Source organism: Pelmatolapia mariae, linkage group LG2 (genome assembly GCF_036321145.2).
Source record: "Pelmatolapia mariae isolate MD_Pm_ZW linkage group LG2, Pm_UMD_F_2, whole genome shotgun sequence".
NCBI lineage: Eukaryota > Metazoa > Chordata > Actinopteri > Cichliformes > Cichlidae > Pelmatolapia > Pelmatolapia mariae.
Genome location: NC_086228.1, coordinates 10,086,644 through 10,094,220, shown reverse-complemented (window position 1 = coordinate 10,094,220; position 7,577 = coordinate 10,086,644). Strand labels below are relative to the sequence as shown.

General features: G+C 42.7%; 1 protein-coding gene across 2 annotated transcripts in view; it reads left to right on the top strand.

Moving 5' to 3' along the window:
• The first annotated feature begins 759 nt into the window (after nt 1–759).
• cplx2b (complexin 2b) overlaps nt 760–7,577 on the top strand; it is a 47,225-nt gene continuing 40,407 nt past the window's right edge. For both annotated transcript variants that reach the window (XM_063484902.1, XM_063484895.1), the window contains exon 1: nt 760–943. The gene's annotated coding sequence lies outside the window, so the exon portion shown is untranslated. The remainder of the gene's footprint in view (nt 944–7,577) is intronic.

Sequence of the window (7,577 nt, the reverse complement as noted above, 5' to 3'; positions counted from 1 at the left end):
TATGTGGCCTTTGCATCTGTTCTCTGTCACATTGTGGGCATTTATTAAGTTATAAACTACCTACAGCTGCATGACAATAAAATCTGAACATCCTGTTATTTCATGTCACTGTTTCAACTCCCATGAGGGCTTGATGACTCAGGACCAGCTGTTTGACGACTCCAGGCTATTTTAAACTTCCAAACTTTCCCTTGAAGCCTGCATTGTTCAAAGTTAAAGTGACACATACAAGTCCCCCTGTCTGGTGCTTTCTTTCACTTCTACGTGTACAGCAGGCTAACTTTGAATTTACAAACAGCTGCTGCAGCTGGCTTCCTGTCGTGCGCCCACCTGGTCCACATGTATATTTCTATGAATGCTATTTTTTAAATGGCAGTGTCAGGCCTCTGTGTGAAAGATGTAGCATTCGGTTATCAAAGTGTCCTCTGATCACATCTGGCAAAATAAAATAGATGGCATACTGTAAACTGGAATATTCAGGCCTGTAATCAAAATAAATGAATTCACCGACACCCCATTAAAACCTCTGAGGGTAAAATCCTATTTTGTGTTCTGGCCTGTCTTTAATTGTGCACCTTTGTCAGCTTAAACACTGTTCTCTTTGAAGGAACTTTATGTGTATCCTAACAGGCTCACTTGTTGGTGGTGGCGTGCGCACTTTGGAGAATTTAAACAAAGCACAAAGCAGCGTCTCTGCTTTTACACGGATTCGCGCTCCTGTTGGGAATCTGTCGCCATATGCTCTCTATCTCTCTCTCTCTCTCTCGTCTTGGAGGAACAGAGTGGAGGCTGTGAGGTAATAGTGCGCAAGAGGGGGTGGTGGAGAGAAAGAGAGCGCGCGTGTGTGTGAGAGAGAGACTGGATATAGGACAGGCATCAAACGAAAGCTCTCCTGCAGACTGGTCGGGATCCCTTCGGCCCCTCGGTCCTTCAGACGCATCAGGTTAGTGAAAGCAAACGCAGCGCATGCTAGACGATGAGAGAGCCCGCGCTGCCGGGACGCCGCGGGGACCCCCAGTGCTCCGTGCTTGTTTGTGCATTAGTGTTGCAGCTCGGATGGATGGAGGGGGAGCTGGCACTCTCGGTGAGGCAGACGGTTTTAGGCGTGAGGCTGTTTTGGTCTCGGTGTGTTTGTGCACGCGGGCGGGCTGCAGGTACGCGCTTCACCTGCTCGGCGCGATGTCTGTGCACAATCCGCGCGGCTGTGGGCTGAAAGAGCCACTTCTGGCACCGGGGCGCGGAACACAAAGGCATGCTGCGGATATCTCCCCCTCCCTCCTGCTCCTCCTATCCCCTCTCGCTCTGTGCCTTCCGTTTTCTTCCAGGTAAAGGCGGATCTCCTCAATCCTCCGCCGCCATCGCTCGCATTCAAAGGTGTGCGTTTTGTGACAGAGACGGGAGAGGAGGACGAGGCTGTAGGGGAGTCAGCCGAGGGAGGAGGAGGGCCTGGCCGGCTCCGGTTCTCCGCAGTGTTGGTGTCGGCGGGGCCGGCCGGCGGAGAGCCGGAATTATTTATAGCAGCCAGCGCGCTGATTGGCTTTATGAGCAGAGGGTGCCGTCACAGAGGAAGTCTCCGTTTGTGTTTGGCATCGTGAAAATCCAGTGTGTGTGCCTCCGTGCACGCGCACACATGCGCACGCGCTTTTGATTAGCGTTTGATAGGCGGTGTGTGTGGAAATGAGTGAGACACCCAGCCAATCACCTGTAGAAACGTAAGAGCAGCGGATCATTTACTCAAGTTTCCACCGCATGCTTCTCACAGACACAGTTACTGCAACTCTCACAGCTCTGAGCACGAGGTTTATTTCAGATAAAGATTTCACAGACAGTGTCAGAGCCTTCAGTGGTGCCTGATCCTGGGTGGGTTAGTTTATGATGTGTGCCACAGACAAACAGCTCAGCAGTAAAATGTCTCTCAGACGTTCCTGCATTAACTAAATGTTTGTATTGTTATGTTTTTATATTCCCTGTCACAGGGAAAGAAAGTAAATGTGTAAAAACGTAACTGTCTTTCAGCTCAACATAAAACTAATCTACATGACACATACATATCAGCTACCATCATAGATCAGTCAGCACTGCAAATACTTCACTGCATTCTTACAACTGATGTCTGATAAAGTCAGTAAAGCGTTAAGATATTTTACTCTGAGTACATCTCGCTGATTCTTTGTCCACTGATGTTTTGATGTTAGGTAAGATGAATGGACACTAGATACTAGTACATGTTTTTATATTTAACTGTCTTTAAAACATCAGTGGGAAAAAAGATAAATGATGTATTTTTAGTGAAATAACTGAATTTGAACTTGGGTTTAATGAATCAGGTGTTAATCATACATCGGTGTCTTAAAGAGTTTCTCACCACCAGACGTCCTGCTGTTTGAGCTCCATCCAGTGCATAGTCTAGTTCTTACCTAGCGTTTTTCTGCTCTACTTCAGTACTCAAAGTAGCCTTGTTCATCCATTCACACACATACAGGATCCACTCAGTGTTCAGTATCTTGCTGAACTTTGACATGCAGACTGGAGCAGCCAGTCGTAGATGACTTCCTGTGTATCCGCCTTTTCTCAAGCAGCCAAACACTTGACCACCTTTTGTAGTGTAGAATTTAGTAAAATTGTAATTTTATACTCTCACTGTAAGTGTCATTAAAGTGTGAGATTGCATGCATATCTGAATTCTTATGGTCAGCCCACCTGAGATAAAAGTGGCAGTCATGTGTCACCCAGCGCTCCCACAGACTGCTGTGACTCCAGACACGAGTGTGGTTGTTCTGATTGTGGTTGTGTTGACTGCAATGCTGAGATGACACTTGGGTTTCTGCTACTGTATCTACCGCTGTTGAGTAATAGCACATATGATGATAAAAGCTTTGCCATTTGAAATCCCATGTGGTTTCATATCATATCAGACATATTCATATCAGCCCAGATTCAAACACAAACGTAGATGGAGCAGTAATCTCTGCTGCCACAGTGCCACCTTCACATCCGAGTAACTGACAGCAAATTTATTTACATGTTAAGCATCACATCATCTCGCCTTTCTGCTGTATCTGCAAAGAGCTTCCCTAAACCCATGTAGTTCCTGGACTGGACAAAAAAAAAATCCCACAACCAGTTCCTTTGGAGAGAACGTTTAATCTGAGTTAAATCCAGATTTATTGTTCAAAAACAATGTTTCCACCTTAATCCTTCAGGAGCTGCAATAATTAACTTATCAGACAAGAGTCAGGCTTGTTATCCACCAACACGAACAGCCTTTTTTATACATCAATGTAGACATACACCCTCCAGTATTTCTGGCACCTCATTTTGATGTTTTTATTCCTATTTTTTCATCCATTCACATAAACCGTATGATTGAATAGCGGTGGGGATTACTCTTGTTTTAAAAGTTTAGCTGCTGCTAACCAGAGCGCCCCAGCGCTTCCTGTCTCACGTGTTGGTGTTCTAGTCAGTGTGGCAGTTATCATTATCATTCAGCTTCTTCTCCAGCTGCACAGAGCAGACCTTATACTTATGCTTATACTCCCAGAGAACACCTTGTATCTCATTTATTTATTTTGAAAGTATTTATTGAAGTTAGAGTCACATTTTTACGGAAAAATACATATATTGCATGAGTGCATGCAATATATGTATGCACTCATGCAATATATGGGGGGTAGAAGTGCCCTTGTTTCCAGTATCTTGATAGTTTTTTGCTATCAGGAAAAAACTTGTGCCAAGATTGTGACTCAATCCAGTAGACAGATCCCGTGAAACAGAGAGACGCTGGCATCGGAAAACTACTTTTTACAGGATTTACTTTTGAAATAATATCTTTACACGTGTCCTGTATCATTATGTATTTCGTGTAACCCATGAGAGCCTGTAACTGTGCTTTTGAGTCATTTGCTCAGTTGGAAAGCTGATTTCTGATAACCTGTAATTTTATTCATATATTGGATATAATGTGGATACTTAGGTTTGTATGATTTAACTTAACTTACTACTTATCTTAATTTACTTTAACTGATTCTTGAAAATTCAGTTTTCTTATTATATGTAAATACCAAAAATCTTACATGCTAAAGGACTTAAAAGTTACAGCCCCTCCAGTAAACGGTATGCCAGCAGTAACATTTATTTTTCCTACTTTAATCGTTTAGTTTTTACTTAAAAACACAACAAAGAGTAAAAATGTATTTCATTTTATTTTCTGGATTGATGAGATACCTGAACTACCTGATCTACCTGAACCAATGCAAAGGAGGCTGGAGGTCAAGTTATGGCGTTGGCTTGCACTGGTGCCTCTACAGCTCGCTCTCTTTTATTGATGATGATCACTCGGCAGTCCCGGAGTCAGAACGCAATCTTAAAAACACACATCACAGACAGTCAAGGTGAGGAGAATGATCTGCTGTCTATCCTGCACTGATCCCGTAAGCGTGCGTGGAAAAGAATGCATTTCCATGATCAGCACTGCAATGCTTTTCTGTTCTCACAAAAGAAAATCAGCCAGTGTTCAACAGTTGAATAAAACCGAGCATCGCTGGCTTTGTGCTCCTGAGCTGTGAGACGTTTGAGTGACAGCTGCACAGAAAAAATTCGCCCGGCGTGTTGGCATTCTCGCTCTGTCTGTCACCCCACTGTTACCACAAACAGACCTCTATCACTGCGCTGATAGGCCATTATCTCGCGTTAGTCACTCTGGATGCATGATCACTATAAAAGCTGTTTGTGTGAATTTTGTTCAGTTTTTGGACAAATAAAATGTTACTGAAAATAATGTAAAGGACATCACACTTTATGTCACTTGTTTTACATGTCTGCATTCCTCTGTAATCACACTTTCAGTGCTCTTTGGCAGTGATGTTACTATGCTGCCCTGTTAAGAATCTCATGTAGTTCAGATATTTAGATTTTAAAGGTTTAACAAGTCAGTTAAGATGAAATAAATATAACACGGAAAAGAACGACTGAGCTCTGAAAATAGGAAGATGGCAGCTGCCTGCACCGGCAAAATACCGCCCTGCTGTGCTAACATTAGCATTATCAGGGATCCTTTCTTCCTGAAACACTATCTTTATGGTCACAGGGTGGGCGGGGATATGTCAGCTGAGGCACGGTGCACACTGGACAGGCTGCCAGTCCACCACATGAGGCAGCCAGAGTCAGTCACAGCCCATTAAATATGATGTTTCATGTCATGGCAGAAATCTGTGCACAAATAAAAATATTGCATTTATATTTATTAGCATGTTTACCCAACATGTTGCATGATAGACAATCTCTGTTATTGAGGTCTGCGTTGAGGCTGTGATTGCTAGCGTGAGGTAAATCACATTTACACAAGGTTCATCAGCTGAAAATCGTCTAAATTCTTCAAAATGACTTATTATTGTCTAAAATCCAGTATGACTAACAGAAGTTCTAACAACTAACAAAAATATTTGGCATATGCACTCTACATTTCACCAAAATTCAAAATAATTATGGTCGTGGTTAATCACTACTGGTAGAAACCTTCATCTGTGACGTTCTCAGTATTTGTATAAAGAACAATTCAGTTTGTGTGTGAGAGTGTGTGTGTGTGTGTGTGTGCTTTTTGTTGTGCTGTCACTCTACAGGAGCTTCTCTGCAGGAGTGACTGCATGCCTGAGAGTCTTCATAAAAGATGCAATATTTGTAGCCAGCTGTGCACTGCAATACCTTCACTCAGAGTTCTTTATTTAGAGAGAATCTCACAGATTTCACGCCGTGAGATCTCTCACTTTTCCTTCGCTCTCTAGTACAAATAAGTGACAACTCAAAAAGTTTAAGTGCTGAAAACATTGTGTCTGTGTTTGTGGCTCAATTTACCGCTGTATTCATTCATTGCCTTTTTGCCTTATGTGTGGATGGCAGCATACAAAAAATAACACCAGGACACCAGCTGTGATGAAGGGAACACTGGAAGAGAATAGGTCAGAATCTGAGAGTAAGTCATATATGTAAATAAATTCAGTCGATCAATTAATGGTCACCACATCTGAGAGTATTATTATTGCACTGCCAAGAATCTAAATTAACATTTTCATCAGAATAGCTCATAGCATGATTCTGCCGCTGCCGCCGTGCTTCACCGTATATTTCTCCTGATGAGTTTTTCTTTTCTTCATGTCTCGACAAACAGCTGACTGCACTGCTGAGAAGTGCAGTTTCAGCATAAAGGGTGCTAAATGTGTTTTCTATAATGCTTTCACACAGCATGTTTGCAGTGAAGTCCACAATCATCATCAGAGGGTGATGAGAGCAGCATGTTATGGGTGTTCATAGGCCAGCGTTTGGTAGCGTTTGCTTTATAGTGTAAGTAAAGTCGTCACTGCCAGTAGATTTCCATGCACACAGCATGCAGTATTGCCACTTTGTTTTTTGTAAGTTGTTTGGACCAGTAAACTCAAAAGTTGAAGGCTATAATCAACGATTTTTAAACAGGAATGTCAGAATTATCAAAGTGATATTCAGGACAGTGAACTGTTTTTGTCTATCCTGCATCCCACGATTAAGCAGGTTTAATAAGTACTTTTATAACTTTTGAAACATTTATCCTTGGGTGGGGCAGAGGTGCAGTGGTTGGCAATGTGACCTCATAACAAGAATGTTCTGTGGTCCAGTCTCTCTGGGGCCTTTCTGCATGTATTTGCACAGGTTTTCTCCGGGTGTCCTGGTTTTCTCTGACAGTCTAAAAGACCGAGGGGTGACCAGCAGAAAAGGATTAGCTTCTTTGTAGTGACCAGATAACATGGAATATATGTGACATTCAGCAGCTTGTAGTGACAACAGAAACAGAAACTTTAGTGGATCAAAGTAAAACTTCTCTCAGCTCTAAGGTGAGGAGCTGTGAGGACTGGGGATTTGAAATTGGCCGTAGGTGTGAATGTGAGATTGATAAAGCACTAAAAGTACTAATAAACATGTGCACAAACATGTCTCACTGAGACTAGTGCTGTTTTTCATTTCCATTGCCTCAGATCTTCAAATTTCTGATGAAATTCCAGTTTCCTTCACTGTGTGTCAACAAAAGGACTCTTGGGTTATTTTGACTGTAAGCTAGAAAAATACGCCTTTTGAAGCAGCTAAGCTGTGAACATATCTGTGGACATGATTTACTGTGGTAATTAGGAAAATAATTAATGAAATCTAATGCTTTGTAGCAGGAGTAACCCTGCTGAGATGAGGCAGGCAAAAGCTGTCCAAGTTTGTGAGAAAGGACACTCGGAGGCCTTCCTCGTGCCAACACTGGCTGCGCCAAAGCTTTAGATATGCTGAAAATTCAGCTCAGTGGTATGAAAGTAACTTTATTTCATTTAAAGTGAATTTCACACACACAGCATACTCTGACGTGGACACTTAATCCATCTGTTGTCAGGGGCTGATAGTGGCTGGATGGAGTGTTTTTAATCTTTCTGAAATGTTATGCAGATAACTCATGCTTCATGCTGAGCTCTGATGAGGCTCAGTCTGCGCCTGGCTCGACTGAGCCTGAACTACTGCGAGAGGGTTGGATACTAGCTTAACACCACCCGGGGGACAGTTAGGGATGCTGT